The sequence below is a fragment of the Zalophus californianus genome, chromosome 8, assembly GCF_009762305.2.
Source record: "Zalophus californianus isolate mZalCal1 chromosome 8, mZalCal1.pri.v2, whole genome shotgun sequence".
Taxonomy (NCBI): domain Eukaryota; kingdom Metazoa; phylum Chordata; class Mammalia; order Carnivora; family Otariidae; genus Zalophus; species Zalophus californianus.
In genome coordinates, this window is record NC_045602.1 from 59,467,131 (window position 1) to 59,488,615 (window position 21,485).

At 40.8% G+C, this 21,485-nt stretch overlaps 1 protein-coding gene and 1 long non-coding RNA gene across 2 annotated transcripts in view; one reads left to right on the forward strand and one right to left on the reverse strand.

Annotated features, from left to right (window-relative positions):
• Positions 1 to 2,906, reverse strand: part of EHBP1 (EH domain binding protein 1) — a 366,839-nt gene extending 363,933 nt beyond the window's left edge. The window contains exon 1 of the mRNA XM_027623541.1: positions 2,765 to 2,906. The gene's annotated coding sequence lies outside the window, so the exon portion shown is untranslated. The remainder of the gene's footprint in view (positions 1 to 2,764) is intronic.
• A 151-nt stretch (positions 2,907 to 3,057) lies between these two features.
• LOC113938247 overlaps positions 3,058 to 21,485 on the forward strand; it is a 50,070-nt gene continuing 31,642 nt past the window's right edge. Inside the window, exon 1 of the long non-coding RNA XR_003524864.1 lies at positions 3,058 to 3,168. This is a non-coding gene — a long non-coding RNA (uncharacterized LOC113938247). The remainder of the gene's footprint in view (positions 3,169 to 21,485) is intronic.

Below are 21,485 nucleotides of genomic sequence, written 5' to 3' on the forward strand. Positions count from 1 at the left end.
CATTTGCTTTAGATTATGCTGATAAAATGCAAAACATAGGCTTTAGGGTCAGAAGAAGGGTTTTGGAGTCCAGGCTGTAATTGTCAAGCTGAGTTGCTTTGAGTGAGCCTCTCTCTAAGGCCCGGTGCTCTCTGTATTAAAATGAATCTAATAATAGTGGCTATTTTGCAATTCAAATAAGCTAACATATATGGATGCATGTTATGAACTCTACAGTGCTAGTTACTGTGTTATTATTTTTTAGTGCGAGCCCCAGGTTATGAATCAAAAGGGGAAACAAAGCAACACACCCTATTCCATTTTGAGGAAAAAAAAAAGATGGGAATAAATATTGCTTTTACAGTATTTTCCCCTTCTTACTTCATCTGGATCTTTGAAAAGCTTTACCTTCCAAAGCTTCCGTATTTGATGGCTTTTGGCCCTTGCGCCCGTTAAGAACTGAGAAAAACAATGATTACTGTAGGCCTGCCCACTCACAGCTTAAGGGAGCAAGTTATGGAACTTGACCATAGCCCTTGGGAATTTAAATCCCACTGACTACAGGTGGGGGATCATGTTTTGTTTTTTTGATTTGTTTTGGTTTTCAGGATGTTTTTTATTATTATTTTTTAATGCATTGTGGTTTCTCCCTGCTTTTCCAGCAAAACATGGCTTGGACTTTTGTGGGTAGGTAAAACAAAAATAATGGATCTTATACAATCCAACAACCTCACATAGGAATTTCCCAACCACACAGTCCTGTAGGATCATAGCTAGTATGCCGGAGACATGGGCTAACCCTCAGCTTTATTCATACCAAATAAATAGTCACTCAGTTATCAGGGTAAATCAAATAAAGGTAACCATTGACTCTACCATTGGAATTTTGGAAATGTGAATTCTGAAAGGAATATGGCAACTCAGTCACCCAAATGTGTTTGTGAAAAAGGACAATGTCAGCTAATCTCTCTTAATAGTTACAAGGTAAGAAACCAAGATGATTAAGTTTCAGGAGCCAAACTAAACATTATTTTACATCCTTACCTTTAATGATATCTTACTATTCACTAAGGTTTACTTGAAGACAATTATCACTTTATGAAATGGGACACATAAAATGATTAACAGTGGTGTAAAGCTTATAATAAAGTATTCATGAAATTATATGGCAGGACAGATTTAGAACTGCTTTTTGAAGAGGGTGGCTCTATTTTGGCCTGCGTCATTTAAGGAATTTTCAATTCGTAATAATAACCAGATGATTTCCTTTTGCCTGAATTCAAACTCAAAGATTCTCGGGATAAGAAGACCTCTCTCCATGGGTTCTTCCTTTCAGATGGCTTTTTTTTTTTTTTCAGTATTGGAAGGTTTTTCTTGGTGGCATTTCAAGAAACTAAAGAAAGACCTTATTTTATATCTAGGTTCTTTACTTCCCATGTTCTGACTTTGCCAAAATATAAGCACATTACTGGACTCTTCTCTAAGTTTCAAGCCTAACTTGAATGCCTGTTCAATATCCTTAGGTTACTCAGCCATCTTCTCTGGTTGGGAGCAAAAGTGGCCACCTTCAGTATATCCATAAAAAAAAAAAAAAGAGTCTCCCAGTACTTCCTGGAGTATCTCAAGGGCCATAATTTGCACATAAGGGCACTTTTAAATCATTTACTAAAAGGCATTCTGTAGAGGCAAGTTACAGAAAGGTTTCTCTTCATTGGCACTGGGGTTCACAGTCAGTAAAGGATAGCTGGATTTCAGCCCCCACCTGCCCTGGCAGGGCATTTTTGCACAGTGCCCAAACCAGACTACCCTATAGGGCAGCCTGGGGACACGTTCACTTTTAACTGTTCCTTCCACATTCCATGTGGAAAAGACACTGTAGGCATAATTTCTTTAATCTCTCCAATTTCTGCCTCCTAGGCTTCCTTCAAATGTTCACTCTCTTCTGGTCTCTGTAGTTCTTCCCATCCCACTATAATGAACCCAAGTTTTCCCTCGCCACCCAGTGATTCCCAAACTGTTTTGACTGAGTCCCACCTACATGAGGCAAAATGCTCCGAGAAGCACACACTCCAGTCTTCCTATTTTTCAAAGAATTCTCTGATAGCAACAAACTGTTGCTGTGCAAGCGCATTTTATTCAGATTATATATATATCTGCTTTAGCGATATTGGTATGGATGGCTTTTGTGTGTACTGTAATCCATATGTGGGTTTATGTTTTGTTATAGGAACTTAGAGGTCATAAATAGTATTGATCCATATAGATACCACTATCCTACCATAGGGTTAATCGAACAGTACACCCCAAACACAATAGATGATGATGAAGGTAAAGAAGGGTAATTTATAATGAAAAAGCAGAGATAGTAACCACAGGAAAGAACAAGCAACTCAATATAGCACTGATACTGATAACAAAACTATCTTCCCCCAAATTGAGGATATTCAGCAATCTGCCTGTGCATTTTTATAGTGGGAGTTTGCAAATATTGCCAAGTGTTGCCTGGCAGCAAGGTGAATATTTAGTTAAGCCCTCAGTAAACTCTAGTTATGTGCTAAATTTTTATTCATGAATACCAAATACTACCAACTCTTGACAATTCAGAAGTTATTGGTAAGTAGCCTTTAGACAAACACACACACACACACACACACACACACAGAGAGAGAGAAAAAATGTAGGGCATCAAGGGCCATTTGCTAGTAAGATCCAAAGAAAAGACTTAACATTTGGGCATCAGTTTGTGGAACATGCTTGTGGCCTACCAGTTGGTTAGAGTCCATACCTTGAAAATCATTGCTTAGGTGGTTGGCTTGGCTTTTTGACTCAGCTTCTCAAGATGCTAGATCACTTTTCTTGTTTCATACTCTACGGCCACAAGGACATCTGACCTTGGGCCCTAGCTAGCCCCTAGCCCCCCAACCTCCAGTCTCTCACTGGAGTTGTCACTGGGAAGGAGAATCAGATATTACTCACTAACTGGGCAGACTCCCAGTTACCAGCTTGTAGCATCTGTGATGACATAATGGAGGCCTTGGGTGAAACATGGTAGAGGGCAGTCAGGAAATTTGGTCACAGGCCACCTCTGCCTTGGCAGCTGTTTGACTTCTCAGATTAGATTTCTCCTCTATGAAATGGAAATAATAGTACCAATCTCACAGATTTCTTATGAAGATGAAATGAGATAATGTAAGTGGTAAAGCATAGTATAATATAAATTTATTTATAAAAGTAATAGGTGTTATCTTTGCAGAGAGGTAATGTTCACACAAACAACTGGACTATTTTCTTTTTTTTTATTTTTTATTTTTTATTTTTAAAGATTTTATTTATTTATTTGAGAGAGAGAATGAGAGATAGAGAACACGAGAGGGAAGAGGGTCAGAGGGAGAAGCAGACTCCCTGCTGAGCAGGGAGCCCAATGTGGGACTCGATCCCGGGACTCCAGGATCATGACCCGAGCCGAAGGCAGTCGCTTAACCAACTGAGCCACCCAGACGCCCTTTTCTTTTTTTTTTTTAAAGGTTTTATTTATTTATTTGCCAGAGAGAGAGAGAGAGAGAGAGAGAGAGAGAGAGAGAGAGTGCATGCGCACAAGCAGGGGGAGTGGCAGGCAGAGGGAGAGGGAGAAGCAGGCTCTCCGCCTCCGAGCAGGGAGACCAATGTGGGGCTCGATCCCAGCACTCTGGGATCATGACCTGAGCTGAAAGCAGAGGCTTAACCGACTGAGCCACCCAGGCATCCCTGGACTGTTTTATTTTCAAAGTATAACTAATATTTGGATGCTATGATGTATAAGAATGAAACAATATAAACTGTCTGTCAACCATGAAGGTTAATTGCAAGGACCTCATAGACCCTAGAGACCACTGAGAAAGAGTGTGAATTCCTGATTCCACAATCCTAAAACATGTTATAAGGAAAAGTATGTGTCTCAATGGTGCTGAATCTCCCTCCAGCGCTTTGTTCCTCCCTTCTCCTGGTTTGGAGAGCAGGACTTAATGCAGAGTAATTCCAAACCTTAGAAATGAAGGGTTTTTGTTTTTTTTTTTGTTCTCTATCCCATTTAGATTAGGAGCTCCTGTGAGGACAGAGGACAGCGGCTGAAGAATGCTAGGAATTCTTCCCTCCACCCAGTCAGGAATGTGTCCTGCTTGGGGCGCTCAGCAGGAATGTGAGGGCTGCCAGATAAGGCCCAGAGCTTGGCCATTGTGCGCTTGTTGTGGGGGAAGGAGCCCTCCTCCAGAATCAGCCTCAAGGTCCCCCCCCTCCCCAGGCTGCTCTCTGGCTGACAGTAGAGACAAGAGCTGGTGTTGCAGAACTAACCTCTGCAGACCACGAGTGAAGACAGCCCAGCTGGACATGTGAAAACAGAGACACAGCAGTGTTCTCCGTTTGGGGGAAGTGTCTTTGGAATCAACACAGGCATGGGCTTGACCACAGGCTCTGCTGCTTACCAGTTAGCTGCATGACCTGAATTAGATATTCTGTGAGCTTGGGTTTCCTCATCCATAAAATGCAAATAATAATAGTACCTCTTATAGTTGTGGGGAGGATTGAAAAAAATAATGTATATAAAACACTTAGCATAGCACCTGCCCATAAATTGGGGCTATAAAGCCTATTTTTACATGAGTAGCTTTTATTTCTTATTTATTTATCTGAGAGAGAGAGAGAGAGAGAGAGAGAGAAGTGGTGGGGAGGAAGCACAGGGAGAGGGACAAGCAGACTTTGCCCTCAGCACGGAGCGGGGCTCAACACAGAGCTTGATACTCTGACTGGGAGATCATGACCTGAGCCGAAATCAAGAGTCAGGCACTTAACTGACTGAGCCACCCAGGCGCCCCTACTTGACTAGCTTTTAAACAGTTTCAATATCCTGCGTTTATTCAGTGTTACAGTACATAATGTATTTTCATATTTGTTACTTCTTTTTTTTTAATTGGTTCCAGTCCAGGGAAGACTGTCCCTCTTAGTTCTTGTCTTGTTGAGACCAGAACTCCTAGAACAACGCAGGTCTGCAGCCTAACTCTGACTCTTGGTGTCCTGAAGCCGTAGTGCCTCTCCACTTTCCTGGACCCCCAATCTTGATTCCTACAGTTACGGTGGATCTGTCATGTCCTTCTATAGACTCGAACATGGATTTTTAGCCTCCTCCTGGTACAGGGGGCATGTGTATGGCAGCTGACCTATTTCCTGAAGTCTCTGTGAGCTTCCTCACAATTCTTTCTTCCCTAGGCTTGGTTCCCTGTTATATCAGCCATGGACTCTGGACATGGAGTCCTGTGCCCAGCTGGGAGCAAGTTTACCTCTCCACTGATTATTGCTTCCAGGCTGGTTCCTGTATAATGCCACCCACCTCTCACTCTAGAATCTCAGAGAAATTTCATCCTTTATTGGTAGTAAATATTTTCTGGGAAAAACATGCAAGACCATTGCTTTTACTGATCTTCTTAAATTCCTAAGGGTATGGCCTGAGGCAAGCTGGACCACAGTTTTCTGAGTTGGCAGGAAGGCTAGAATGGCCTCTGTGAGGGACTCAGGATGGGGTTTGGAGAAACTGTCCCTACACAAGAGTTTAAACCTGGGGTAAGGGTCTAAAAGCAGAGTCTAAAATGAGGTAGCAAGTTCTGTTATGGTTATGGCCTTAGCCCATGCCAGGTGAGAGATATTCCAAGGTATGATTAGACAGGGTTGACGGAGGGTTGCCTACATGTAGCCAGGTTACAGAAGGCTCACTTATGGGAGCAGGATCCAGGCCCAGGGAGGCTAGATGGCTACAGAGAGATGGAAAACCAGGACCTCAGTCACTAGCTAAGGTTCAGAGCACAGTCAGGCATTCAATGACACCTTTAACATATTTCATATCATCAGGAAAATGTGTGCCTGATGCTGAAAGCAGCCTTGAGCACCAGTCTATATTTTTTTTCCCCAAACACCTTCTCCTGGTGATTTATCTGCTTTGCCTCCCACTCATGACCATGATTCAGTTACTGCTCCTTCTGAACCATTCAAACACTGTAACTGCCTTCAGCTTTGCCCCACACTACCTTTTACCCCAAGCTACCTTTTGCTTTTTATCTCTGGATACAATGTTTACCCTAGAGATGTTTCATGTATCCAAAAACCATTATTTTACCCTCAAATATGGTGCTCCTTCAGCCTTCCCTGTCTCACTGGCTGGCACCATCAGCCTCTATTTTCCAAGCTAAAAATCTGAAGTTTATCATAAACTTCTTTCACCTCTCCATCTGCCATGTGCATATTTCGCTACATTGGCTATCCCATCTCTATTCCACCATGACCTTGACCATGGTAAACATCACCAGTGTTCACCGATATCCAATTCTTTTTTTCTTTCTGGGCGTATTAGAAACGATACTTCCCATCCCACTTACAGTTAAGTGCAGCCATATGACTAGTATGGGTCAATGAGACATGAGTAAAAATTCACATCTTATTTGTGGGCCAAGGTAGTGAAAAGCCTTCTCAGTTCTCTTTACCTGAAACGCCCCTCTTCTCCTGTTGTGTTGAGTGCAGAGGTTTTTGTCTTGAAATGGTAGTGTCACCAAGTCAAAGAAGCCTGGCCAACTGCATGATTGAGAAATAACCTTCATGATAGGCCACTGAGATGGAGGAGGATCCTTTGTTACTGTAGTATGATCTATCATATCCTGACTAATACAATCACTGAGGCCTGCTGATTTTACTACATCATGTGCCTCTGCCTTCCAGTCCCTTTGCTCTAGCTCAAGACCTCACTATCTCCCACCAGAACGATTGGAAACTTCGAAAAATGGAAGCTGTCTCCAGGTTGGCACCCCTCAGACTCATCCTCCAAACAGACATCAGGGTGGTCTTTGTATAACTCAAATCCAGCCATGTATTTGAGCTACACTATTTTATTGGCTCCCCATCACCAACATGATGAATATAGGCTGGTGACATGACAGATCTCCCTAGCCAGACTCATCTCCCATGTCTCTTCTTTCCATGCCTTATAACCAGCAATACTTAAATGTTTGTGATTTTCAGAATAATCCATGCTTTTTCATGCTTCTTTGCCTTCACTTACGCTGTTCCATTTATCCAAAACATTTTTTTTTTAAAGTAGGGTACATGTGGGGCTTGAACTCACAACTCTGAGATCAAGACCTGAGCCAAAATCAAGAGTTGGACACTTAACCGACTGAGCCACCCAGGTGCCCCAATCCAAAATATCTTTACACAGCCTTCATCCTCTTCTTTTCCTGGCTACTCCTTATTCTTCAAGACTAGGTTCTAATCACTTTTCAGCAAAGGCTGCCTGCTGGATTTACTTTCTCTCCACCACACTCCCACAGCATCATCTACACATCATTGACTACATTATATTACATCTCTTTATGGGTCTCCCTTTTGAGAGTAAAAGCTTAACAGGGTGGATACCTATCACATGGTAAATCCTCATTTGTAGGTTATGCAGAGATAATGAGATTCAGTGGTGATCTAGACACTCAGGCCTCATCTTTGGACACAGAATTCCAGGATGATGGGCTATGAAGTCAACTTGAGGATTCAATCTGAGAAATCATTCACTCTAGTGGGTATCTAGGTCTGGCAAGAGTAGGGGATGGAGGTCATGCCAAGCTTAACAAATGAATCAGGGATTATTAACCTAGACAAGTTTGGCTCAAGAACTGAAAGGACATTGCACTGAATGGGGACCATGAAGAAACACCACTTTGAGAATCTTGGTTAAGGTAGAAGCAGAGGAAAGACAGTGGGATCTGATATAACTTAACAAAATCATTGACACTCTTAACAGATTGGGCTTAGGCAGCAACCACATAGTTCTTGAATGACTACAATAATAAATGTAGTAGATTCTCACTATTTGTGGTGCAAAGTCCCTGGGAACACTGATGAGCAAATATGAAACCGTCGTTCCTAGAGAAAATGCATGGTTAGATACCTGTGAGCCTGTGGTCACATTTTCATTAACTGATTAATGCATAACTTTATTTTATGTATGTTCCTGTTAAAAGATACTTTATTTCCTTATTTAATATATATTATGCATTTATTAACATTGAACTCATGGCCAAGAACACTCTAACTTATATCTCAATAAAGTTTATCTAACACACATTGTTTTCTAAAAGGTGCTTCTTTTGTGTAGAAAGCTTGGAAAGCACTTCAGGACTACACTTGGAAATCATTTTAAATAACAAAATCACCAATAAAAAGGCACAAAAATGTGGAAAATGTGGCATCAAATAGATTACAAAAAGACATTTGTTTATAGTATGGGAACTAAGCAAAAATAGTGTTACTTTGTTCAGCTTAGCTGGGAATGTGTATATCAGGTGACTCAAATTTTTCACTACTCTGCCCATGTCCATGAATGACCAGGAAAGTGCCATGAGTATTGATTTGGGGATTACACATAAATTTTAGGAAGTAGGCGACTTCACCAATACAGAGCCCACAAATAATGAGAATCCACTGTAGTTACAATTTATTGAACACCTACCACCTGTCATTGAAAAAGGCACTTTACATATACACATATTGTCAAGTTTATCAGCTTTTCACTCTTCAAATGAGATGACTCAGAGTTAACGATGGCACACATGTCCTTAGATCCATAGGCTCTCACCACTGGAAAAAGTAAACCTCGATAATAAAATTAATGTCATTCAGTTTTTACACTGAGCTTACATATACATTAACGGGGCTAGACACTTGGAAGAGGCTAGGCTTCAGCTTCTCTTGGAAATTTCTAACTCAATAGTCTGAGCTCTTATAGAAAACTTGGAAGGCTGTGCACATTTGGCAACAGAGCTATTGACTGATTATGCTTAAAGACCTACAAGCTTGGGCGCCTGGGTGGCTCAGTTGGTTAAGTGACTGCCTTCGGCTCAGGTCATGATCCTGGAGTTCCGGGATCGAGTCCCGCATCGGGCTCCCTGCTCAGCAGGGAGTCTGCTTCTCCCTCTGACCCTCCGTGCTCTCATGCTATCTCTCATTCTCTCTCTCTCAAATAAATAAAATCTTAAAAAAAAAAAAAAAAAAAGACCTACAAGCTTGTGTACTAAGGTCTGAAGAGAATCTTTCTTATAGGAAAACATGACCAGCAGTTAAGAGCACACTCATCTTCCCAAGCAACATTAGGTGAAGCCAAAAATAGTCAAGTAAACAAATTCAGAGACAAATATGTCTTCCAGGCCATTGACTGACTGAATAGGAACCTGAGAAGTTAGCAAGCTTCAGAACATACCAACTTTTGAAGCTTCACGCTTGCAAAATGATGGTCTTGGGCAGTCTGGGCATCCACAGTCTTCCTATCTGCTGCTTGCTTTCCATTTAGGTCAGTCTGGACTCTGTTCCAAACTACAGTGTGCTCATTCTTCCTTCTCATCTTTACTCTTACCACAGTGTCATTCTCTTCCCAACCAAATCACCCTTGACTGTCAAAGCACTGTTTAGTCCCACATCTTCCCTTCACCTCTTTTGGACCTCCTCATCCCTCTAGATCTTCCTTGTGTGGGGGAAGATGCGGACCACCCAGAATCTAGCCCACTTTCACTCCATCTGTAAAAGAGAAATACTAATAACTCCAATCTCGGAATTTAAGCCGGAGAACATGTGAATGTGTGCGGCACAGGGCCTGCCACTAAGTGGCTGCTCCACAACGTCCTGATTCTGAATCTGAATTATGGTTTTGATCTTGGTTCATATAAATTAACCTTTTGTTACCCCTCCTGAGGCAACTTTTATGAAGGAAATGATAATATCACAAGAGACAAGGCAACAGCAAGAAAGAACATGCTCTAGGGGAGTGACTTCCAGATTCTGAGTTTTATGGATGAGTGCAAGTATTTTGGGAACAGATATCATGTTGTTTAATATTTCCCTTTTGCCTAAAAATCTTCCTAATAACATTTTTACCTGATATAATAATTTTTACAAAAGAAACATATTATAAAGGGAAAAAGTAAGAAGAACATAATATTAGAAGTTCTGAAAATGAGTAAATTCAGCTTCAGGAAAAACTCACCCCATTGGCATATCCACTTACCTTTTTGTTTACTTATTGGTCCAATACTTATTACATGATATGCATCAGGAATTTTTCTATATGATGAGGTACAGTGGTAAACATGAAATAGGGAAGCTCTCTGTATTCATGGAACTTACTTTTTTTGGTATCAGAAAACAGATCTGAGAAAACTCATGACCCACCAGTACCAATCCAGTCACTGGATCACATACTGGCTTTTGAGAGTGATCACATGAAAGGATCTAGTCACTGATATAAGGTCCAGTCCCTGCTTCTCAGCCCTCAAGGAGGGAGCAGGAAGGTGTCACAGTGTAGAGTGGGAGTGTAGAAGCAGAAAGGCAAAAGTAGCTGTCTGAGTCAGCATTTTCTGGGTCTGGGGCAGTGAGTGTACCAACCTGACAACTGGACCTCGGGCTGGATACTCTTTGCGAGTACAACCCCCATAAACAGAAATCTTTCTAGAAGTTATTTTTGACTGTGAAGGACAATGACATATATTTAGTCCAAAGAGATCTGAAATATAGGCCACCAGAGATTTCAAACAGTTGTCAAAGTGTGGAGATAAATCCTGAGAAGAGAGAGGTGGGGGTGAAAGCCTGGCTCTATTTGCGGAGTTCCTTAGTTTGTTTCTCACCAGGATTCAAAAGAAAAGAGCTGGATGTTGTGAAATTTGAGCTTTTACAAGTGCTATAGAAAACTTTTAACACTGTTAAACACTTGGAACACTCGGCCAACAAAAATAAGACATTTGCTCCTATTCTGAAATCCCAAATTAAACTAAGGTCAGAGTAACAATTGTGTTTCATTCTAGCATGCCTTAGTGAGAAATAGAAAGAGACTCCCCAGAGACCGATGAGCTCCCTGTAACATGCTGAACTGTTAGATCAGATAGAGAAGACATTATATATACACTTGACCTTTGAACAACAATGGGTTTGAACTGCACAGGTCCACCTATAAGTGGGTTTTTTCATAGTACTGTAAATGTATTTTCTTTTCCTTACAATTTTAGTAACATTTTCTTTTTTCTAGGTGCTTTATTATAAGAATACAGTATATAATATAACATACAAAATATGTATTAATCAATCATTTATGTTATTAGTAAGGCTTCTGGTCAACAGTAGGTTATTAGTAGTTAAGTTTTTGGAGAGTCAAAAGTTATACATGGATTTTTGACTGCACGGAGGGTTGGGACCCCAACCATGGTATTGCCCAAGGGTCAACTGTATATGTTGTGCTTTCTTTCTAAAAGTCACAATTAAGGGTGCCTGGGTGGCTCAGATGGTTAAGCGTCTGCTTTTGGCTCAGGTCATGATCCCAGGGTCCTGGGATGGAGTCCCGCATTGGGCTCCCTGCTTGGTAGGGAGCCTGCTTCTCCCTCTGCCTCTCTCTGTGTCTTACGAATAAATAAAATCTTAAAAAATAAATACATAAAAGTCACAATTAAAGGAATGTAGCACCTAACATAAACCATCAGAACTTGTCACAATACTGTCCATAATGTAATACATTGAGAGTCTCACATGACAATCTCCCCAGTGTCTGGGCCTAAAATTTGTAAAATGGAGCTCCAGAGGAACTCTTCAGAGCTCTAATAAGTGTTTACTGAAAATGGGGGCACCTGGGTGGCTCAGTTGTTAAGTGTCTGCCTTCGCCTCAGGTGATGATCCCAGGGTCCTGGGATCGAGCCCGCATTGGGCTCCTTGCTCAGTGGGAAGCCTGATTCTCCCTTTCCCTCTGCCTGCCACCGCCCCCCCGATTGTGCTCTCTCTCTCTGTCAAATAAATAAATAAAAATCTTTAAAAATAAAAAAAAAGTGTTTACTGAAAACAATATATAAAAACCCAACTACCTTTTCCTGGGCCTCACTGTTGAGAGCTCTGCCCCGGCAGCATTACATAGCAAGGAAGAACGGAGCAGGAGGTGTGTGAGCACCAGCTTCCTGAACACAGTGGGAATAATACCAGAAAGAAAATGATCAAGAAACCATAAGCAGAAGGTTCTTCCTTGTCACAGCATTTTCGGATTAAAAATAAAAAGATTTACTAAAATTAGCCACAATGTAAAATCCTATAGCAGAAAGTTTTAAATAAGGCAAATGGCCTCAATGCTTCAGACAACTTTATCAACTTCATGCTATAAACCATAGCAAGCAAATTAATTATTCCCAGATGCTGGGGATGAAGAATGCTTGCTGAATTGTTTTGCTTCTCAAAATCTTCAGTATAAACACACATTCACAGGATTGCATTCCCTTTTTTGGCTCCCAACATGCAAGTAATTATACAGTGTGCAGGATAATGTTGGATGAGCTCTCCTTTGAATACCAAGCAAGTTCTGGGTTCTGTCAGCCTTTTGGATACTATGTCCACAAACATTTTTCTCTGACAGACTTTAGTAACAACTTGTAAACAAATTGTTTCAAGTTCATAAAAAAAAAAAAAGAGCTCAACAGCAGCACAAACCTCACTTCCAAATTATTCCAAACCCCTCAAGTGCTGAGGGGGCAAAATTAATCTCAAATATAATACAGCTCTTGTCTTGCATCAAGAACAGTTTTCCTGCAATCCTTATGGGGGAGGGTCATAAATTATATTGGTAGTCTTTATATTTTTATATTCTTTGCATTCTGCCAACATGTAAACAAAGAGAAAAAAACCCAAGTTGTGAATCAACTCTGAATTAAGAATATGTTTAGGATTAAGAAATAGATACTCTGATCATGGCCAGAACAATGTGAAGAAAGGGTCATTTTTCTGTTCCACCTCCAAATTTTCACAGGACAAATGAAATGTGCCTGGTGTTGGGTGAGTCAGGGAGAGTTTTTGGGTTTATCTGGGCCTTCATACTTCTTGAAGCAATTAAACTCGGTGGCTTTGTTCTGGGTCTTTATATAATAAGGCAAAGGTGTGCGTGTGTGTATGTGTGTGTGTGCAAAATGTGTGTGTGTGGATGGGAGCGATAAAGAAGGCGCGGGGAAAACCTCAGGAACTGTTAAAGAAAAAAAAAACACCACATTTTCTACAGAAGGAAAGAGAAATTCTGTCGTCCTGCCAAATGCAACACGAATGAGAGGGAAAGTTCAAGGAAAGTTGATATTTAAAAATAAATAAAAGGAAATTCAATGAGAAAACAATATGCAGGTCATGTCGAAGCTCAGAGAAAAATGCTCATTCAGAACTGGGCTGTCCTCCTGCTTTTTCTGAAGTGAGCAGCTGCTGGTTATTGAAACCAACCCACACAGTTGGGTCGTTGCCGCCATGGCAACACTCTGGCTTGTCTGTGCTGGAGGGGCCAAGGCACAATGGGGCAGTTCCAAGGCCCAGAAGCACTTCTGGCTGCAGATGAAGGAGGTTTTTTGTTTTTTATGTGTGTTGGGAGATTTGGATTCCTGGGTTTGTGGTTGGCTATAACTTTTCCAACCTATAATAAACCCTGACCTAAGGGGCAGATTTTCATGCAAATAGCAGCATGGAAGGAAAGCATCGAGGTGTTCAACAGGCAAATAACTTATTTTTAGTCTCATTATAAATTCTCTCTTACAAATCTCTAGCAAGCTCTGGGCATTTATACCTGGTCCCTTGTATTGCAACCTTAGGATGTTTTAGAAATAATGCTTACATTGCTTTTTATACTCGTAGTTTATAAGGCATGGCCCTAAAAGGGAAAACTATCATAGTTTTTTGAGTTGAAAAAGCTAATAATTAATTGAAGACTTTGAAATTAAAGATACAAACTACAGGGTTGCCTGGGTGGTTCAGTCCATTGAGCATCCAACTCTTGATTTTGGCTCAGGTTTATCTCAGGGTCATGAGTTCAAGCCCTGCGTGGAGCACCCTTTAAAAACCATCCATCCAACCAACCAACCAACCAACCAACCAACCAGAGATTATATATTACTATATGCAGAGCCTCAATAATTGGCACATTCAAGTACTGAACTCACCATCTTGGTTTCATTAGTACTACAAGCAAACAAATTTATCTACCAGCTAGTTATAAAGAAAATTGCAACATAATAACCTCATGATGTAACATAGTAAGTAATAGCATAGACTTTAGAGTCAAACTACCTGAGTTCCTATCCTGCCATTTATTTGCTGTTTAATCTCAGGCAAGTTACTTAAACTCTCTGTGACTCTATTTCCTCATCTGCAAAATGAGGATATGAGGAGTACTTACCTGGCAAAAATTGTTAAAGTTATTAAGTGCATTAATATTTCTAAAGTGCTCAGAACTGTATTTAGTTAATATATAAGTACTCAGAAGATAAATAAATAAATAAATAAAATTTTAAAAAAATTTAAAAGGACCTCTTTTAAGACTCTGGGAAATACTGCCTTTGGAATTTAGGACAGCACAGTGTATTTGTGTGCTTATGTCCCCGCTCAGGAAATGTTAGACTTCTTATTTATATCCATGGCTTTTAACTCACTTGGATCCATGCTTAAGACTCTGTGACCCTGATAAAGCAGCTTGTTTATGAATTTAGCCAATTTGTGTGTGTGTGTGTATGTGTGTGTGCATGCGCAGAGGGGAGTGTTTTGACAAATACATACTGGATCTTCTGATTCATTTGGAAATGCTTAAGTTTTGTTAAAAGCACAAAGCACAGTGCTTGCTAAACTGAGCAAGCATGAAATGCAACCCTCAAAGTAGGAAACCTACGACTGGACCCACTTATTCTAGCAGCAGCCAAGTTACCTACTTTTTCCCAGCCTCACAGAGATGAAAAACCCAGTGCTTTTTCACCTCCATAAGAGGATGAGGTACATCAATTCAATTCATTTTTAAAAAATTTTATTTTTGACAAATAAAAATTATATATATTTAAAGCATACAATATGATATTATGTACACAGATATAGTGAAATGATACTGCAATCAAACTAACATACCCATCACCTTCCATAGTTACCTTTTTTAGTGCGTGTGGTAGGAACACTTGAGACCTACTCTCTCAGCAAATTTCAAGTATACAAAACATTATTATTGACAATAGTCACCATGCTATATATTAGGTCTCCAGAACTTACTCATCTCATAAGGGAAGTTTCTATTTATACCTTTGATCAATATCTCCCCCCTGTCCCCATCCCCATTCTACTCTTTATTGCTATGAGTTGACCTTTTTTCTTTTTTCTTTTTTCTTTTTTTTTATATTCCACATATATGGAAGATCATGCAATATTCATCTTTGTGTGTCTGGCTTATTTCATTTAGCATAATGTTCTCCAGGTTCATCCATGTTGTCTCAAATTACATGATTTCTTGGGGCGCCTGGGTGGCTCAGTCGTTAAGCATCTGCCTTTGGCTCAGATCATGATCCCAGGGTCCTGGGATCAAGCCCCGCATCTGGCGGGCTGCCTGCTTCTCCCTCTCCCATTCCCCTTACTTATGTTCCCTCTCTCGCTGTGTCTCTGTCAAGTAAATAAAATCTTTAAAAAATATTACATGATTTCTTTCTTTCTAAAGGCTGAATATTATTCCATTATACATACCACATTTTCTTTATTCATTCATTCATATTACCTTGGCTATTGTGAATAATGCTGCAATAAGCATGGGAGTACAGATATCTTTTTGATAACCTGTTTTCACTTCCTTTGGCTACATACCCAGAAGTAGGATTGCTGGATCGTATGCTAGTTCTATTTTTCATTTTTGAACAATCTCCATACTGCTTTCCACAGTGACTAAACCAATTTATGTTCCCACCAACAGTGCACAAGGATTCCCTTTTCTTCATCTCCTTGCTAACACTTACCTCTTGTCTTTCTGATTCTAGCCTTTCTAACAGTGTGAGATGATATCTCACTGTGGTTTTGATTTGCATTTCCCTGATGATGAGTGGTGTTGAGCATCTTTTCTTGTGCTGTTGGCTTTCTGTATGTGTTCTTTGGAAAAATATTCTGGTCCTTTCCCCATTTTTTAATTGAGTTGTTTTGTTGTTGTTGTTTTACTCCTGAGTTGTGTGAGTTGCTTATACATTTTGGGTATTAATGAGGTGCATCATTCCTACCAGAGCCTGTTAAGGGTTTTCCACTTCATCCCAGAACTCTTACCCTGGGATTGAAGAGCCTACTCATGGGTTCAGATGCACAACTTTGATGCTGTCCATCCATCTTATGCCATGTAATTCCTTCTAAATTGTGGAACTGCACTATAGTGGGACCAAACCTAAAACTGGTCCTACGTACAATCTTGTTCTTCTGTTTACACTTTCATACTTACATGAGAGAGAACTACCTGTTAGGTATCCATAGTTGCTGAGTGTTTCTACAGATCTTGTTGGGATATATGGATGTTTTTCACACAAATATATTATTTCACCAGCCAGGGGATTTATACCTTTTGGAACCCAGTATATCTGAGGCTAAGGGCTTAGTATGTTAGCCAATGTTCTCAAATTAGGTCACATGCCTTCAGTTCTAAGTACAGGGACCAGAAGTCGTTCTGGGACCTCAAAGAAAGCAATTAATGCCTATTGCAGTTTGCAAAATGGAAGAACCTTATTTTCATAAAGTTTTTTCTCCTTTTACAACTGTTCCAAGTGGGGCTCCGTATCTGGAGATGTGGGTACACTTGAGCGTAGGGCTGAGTACTGAAAGGACAAGGACCAAAATGCACAAAATTCATTTAAAAAAGCAAGAAAAGTTTTTGGAGGCCAGAAGCAAACTTAGAGAAAGGCGGCGTTCCATAGTTGAAGGAAACAGAAGCTGCCACCTAGAAGAAATTCAGAGGGAGCTGAGGCTATGACCCTTTGAAAGGACACAGAATTGAGCAAATTGACTTTATTGTTTGAGAAAGTTTAAATGGAAACCTTAAAAAAAGCAGTCTCCTTTTTCTATATCCTACTCCAAGAACTGAAGTGATCTTAAATAAGAATGTTGGCTCTGGCAACATTTTGCTGTACTCCAAAGAAAAGGGAAATTATTAGGTCCGGGGAAAGCTGCCCTGGAATAACAGTCAGGAGACCTGAGCCCCAGTTTCACTCTAATCACTTGTCAATGTAGGACAGTTACTTTCCCTCTCAGAGATATTAATAACCATGGTGCTGGTGGTGGTAGTAGGAGCAGCAGCAGGTGCAGCAGGTGCAGCAGGAGCAGCAGCAGGGATAGGAGTAGCAGCAGGTGCAGCAGGTGCAGCAGCAGGGATAGGAGTAGCAGCAGGTGCAGCAGGTGCAGCAGGAGCAGCAGCAGGGATAGGAGTAGCAGCAGGTGCAGCAGGTGCAGCAGCAGGGGTAGGAGCAGCAGGGGTAGGAGCAGCAGGTGCAGCAGGTGCAGCAGCAGGGGTAGGAGCAGCAGGTGCAGCAGGTGCAGCAGGAGCAGCAGCAGGGGTAGGAGCAGCAGGTGCAGCAGGAGCAGCAGCAGGGGTCAGAGTAGCAGCAGCGGCAGCAGTCTAGTATTAGCAGTAGCAGCAACAGTAGTATTAGTAGCAGCGCAGCGGCGGCAGCAGCATAGCAATAGTAGTACCAGTAGCAGGAGTAGGAGTGGGAGTAGTAGCAGCAGTTTCCATTTATCGAAAGTCTCCTGTCAGGCACTTGAGTAGGAACTATACAAATATATTTTTTAAGCTCCAGGGTAACCTTCCAGTGTAGGTATTATTATCCCCATTGAACTATCGAGAAACTGGAGGATCAAACAGATTGAGTAATTTGCTTAAGGCCACTTTGCAAGTCAGTGAAAAATCTGGATTTTGAATCTGGAACAATCTGATTCCAAAGTCTTGTCCTTCTCTTGGGGCAGCGTTTCTCAAACTTGAATGTGCTCATGAGCACATAAGATGTTGGAGACCTTCAAACTGGAGATTCTGAAGCAATGGGTCTGCTGGGATGCCTAAGGTCCTGCATTTCTAATAAGCTTCCAGGGGACGCTGCTGGTTCGAGGAAGCAAGACCTTAGTTTACTCATCTGCAGCACAAAGGACTTTGATAAAATGAGTTTCAAGGTGCATTCCAGCTCTGAAATCCCAATATTCAGGGTATACTATAGTATTAAGAAACCACATCACACAGGAATGACTCTTAGCTGCATGAATTTTTAAACTGGTTTCAGATGAGATTCTGGCTGTGATTTATGTATCTTTCTGCAGCATCTCTGACAGGTAGGACCAGACACCCTCACTCAAACTACATTGTTGTTAAGCTTTAGACTGAGCTAAATCTTACCGAAAGAGTTCAAAGCACTTCTTTTCATAAGCATCTTTAAAGATTATAAATGTAAAAATAGTTTCTTATGAGAAGCTTAGATGGCAGGGTTTTTCTTTTTAATAACAGAAATGAGAAGTCTCCCAAACCATAATGGTAGCACAATCCATAAAAATATGTTAATGCCTCATCTTAAAGTCTTACAGAAATTGAGGTTTTCTGAGTTAACAAAATAGACTACATCACAGATGGTCCGAACGATAAAAGGAAACCAGCACACTAGTGCAACAAGACTAAAAGCACTGCTCTTAGCTGAGCATGCTGAAGGTCTTTCAGGAAATCTTTCTACATATAACTCTGTTCAGTGTTGAAGGAAAAATGGTTTTGATTGGCAAGGGCACTTCAAATGCTTTAGGCAAAGCTCAGGGCCATAAGATGTGCGAGTTTTATGAAGAAACCATTTCTATTCAAAATGGATGCCCTTATTAAGATGCATTTTCTTATCATCTTGTACCTAACACAGGATAATGGCATCAAGGAAAGTGATTTTTGCTCTCTCCTAAGAGCCATGGTCCAGATCACCAAGAGAGATGCCACGTCCTTTTCCTGAACTCAAAAAAGGGCAACGGCAGGAGTAGGGCATAGTCCATAGTCTATGAGTCTCTGATGAAAAAGAATTTCCCAATGGTGAAGACTGCTAGAAACTCAAATCGGAACCCTTTATCGAGGGCTTTAGAAATCAGATATAAAGACATATCCATCTGGAGTGGCCTAAGTATATCTGTGTCTAAAGAAAGATACCTTTGAGATCAGGGAAGATTTGATTTTTTTTTATGGTCCTCAAGGGTGGTCCATATGTACTTAGCCAATTTTTAATTACCCATGGCAGTGATGTCAGACTTTTTAAAGAGTTAGAGCCACTCTTTTCTAAATAATTTCTTATGAAGAACCCCAAGATGTAAAATAGATAAATAGAGAGCTACTCCATTCAACGTTTGGAAAGAAGCATTGCCCTTAGCCCCCGCTTTGGCCACCATAGGTTGTGTTCCAGCTCCCTATTGCTGCTTAACAAACCACTTCAGAACTTAGTGGCTCAAAACAAAATTTCATGTGGGTTCATAGTTTTGTGGGTTGATGAGGCTCAGCTGGGAAGTTCTTGCTTGGGGACTCTCATGCTGTTACAGTCATGCAGTCCTCCGAAGGCTCTGCTGGGATGGACGTCTAAGATGACTCCCTAGCTCTTATGTCCAGAGCTTCAGTGCTCCTTGGCTTCTTTCTGTCTCCACGTAGCCTCTCACCCTCAGGGTCTTTCCGTGTGGTTCGGGTTCTCCTACGGTGGTTTCAGGGTAGTCACACTTCTTACACAGGAGCTGGCTTCTAGGAGGCAAGATTTGAAACTGCCAGGCCAATTAATGGCAAGGCCCAGAGCTGGACAACAAGACTGCCACTGTATTGTATTGTCAAAGCAATCATGGGGCCTTCCCAGATTCAAGGGGGTTAGAGAAATAGTGACCTCCTGATGGGAAAGTAGCAATGTCACACTGTAGAAGAACATGTCGGATAGGACATATTGTTGCAGCCATCTTTGGAAAATGCCATCTGCCATAGCTAATAGGCACTCTGGTAATAAGGATCTGAGATGATATGGAGAATGGAAATTTACAAATAATCTTAGCATCCTTTTTTTTAGTAGAGTTGATACATAATGTTATATTAGTTTCAGTGTACAACACAGTGATTTAACAACTTTGTACCTTATGCTGTGCTCACCACTAGTGTAGCTACCATCTGTCACCGTACCGCACTATTACAGTACCATCGACTGTAGTCCCTGGGCTGTACCTTGTATTCGATCTTAAGGTCTTCTTAAAAATCCCTTCTTCTTAGAGATTTTAATTGTGATCTTGTGCAAAGTTGAGAATAGTAAGTTTGGTTTTATTTTTGGACCTTCTTTACTGGCAGAGATATTAATGTTACATCCTATTTGGAAAGTGCTATAAGTTGCTATTACTTGCGGAGAGAGGTATGGGTTAGAGGAGGTAAGGATACAAATGGTGTTAAACCATAGCCAAATCCTCCCCCTTACCATTTTCCATATCACAGAAAGTGACAAGAACAGACACACCGTGGCCCCAGAACACTCAGGTTAGAGAGACAGACAGAAAACTGCAGCAACCTGTAGCCATTCTGGCTAATCAGTAAAGTAGGCAGCCAGCATTCTGCAGAGCATCTTGAAAGAAAGCAAACCTTCTACAGAAAACAACTAGTAAAAACCGCACTTTGAGGAATACGTAAGCAAAGCCTATAAATCTGACACTAGAAATAAGGGTCCTGCAAAGAGAAATGGATTCCCAGCCCAGGAAGCTGAGACAAGAGGATTTCCAGAGCCTAGAAGAAACAAAATAGTTATTGGGCCACACTAATTAGGAGTTTCCCCTACTTCCCCATTACTGGGGGGAAAGGGAAATAGCAGAATCCATAATAAATGATGTGTTAAGTGCAAAATATTCATTATCTACGACAAAACACTTAAATGTTAAAATTCTCATTTCAGAATGAAGATTCAGTTATTCACAACAAATCCAATGGTTGCCTTCCTAAATTCCAAAATTAAAGTGCCCTTCTGGGTTTTAGTTATTTAGTACCGGAACTGAAGGCACAGTAGTTGCATATTATGGCCAAAATTCTTGTGCCCAAAATGGAAAAAATCTTTCACAATTATTCCTTCCCAAGGTTTATCTATGTCTGGATGTGGCATGTGTTGCATTAACCTGTCCACAAAGATGGTGGAAAAAGAGTCCAGCATGGTCTGAGACTCAGTTTGGGTTCTATGAAATAGAGCTCCAGCTGGAGCAACTAGTTTGAACCTATCTGAAGGCCAAGTATGAATTAGAAAAGCAGGTTCAACATATTTTATTACCTAGGGAAATGACCTCCTAGAAATTGCTCAATTTACTGTTAGCAGTCTTCTATTGTCAGGGCAGGATTTTTAGAGAATTGTTCTCAAAAAGATGACGTCTAGTCAGTCTTGGTGAAATTACATTGTAAGCATGGCCTGATTCTAAGCTTTTAAAAAGAACTCCAATAGTCATGAAATACTGTTTGTTTGTGTGTGTGTGTATGTGTGTGTGTCTGTGGAGGGGGCAGTTGGTGGTGAACTATTGGTGAGAAGGGTATCAGTGGTGCCCAAGAGAAGAAGGAAGAAAACTGTTGAGCTTTGAAAAACAATCCCCAGGAGTATTTTTTTTTTTTTTTAATTTCTGGTATGTAGGAGTTTTACACATAAAACTTATTTTAGGGGCGCACCTGG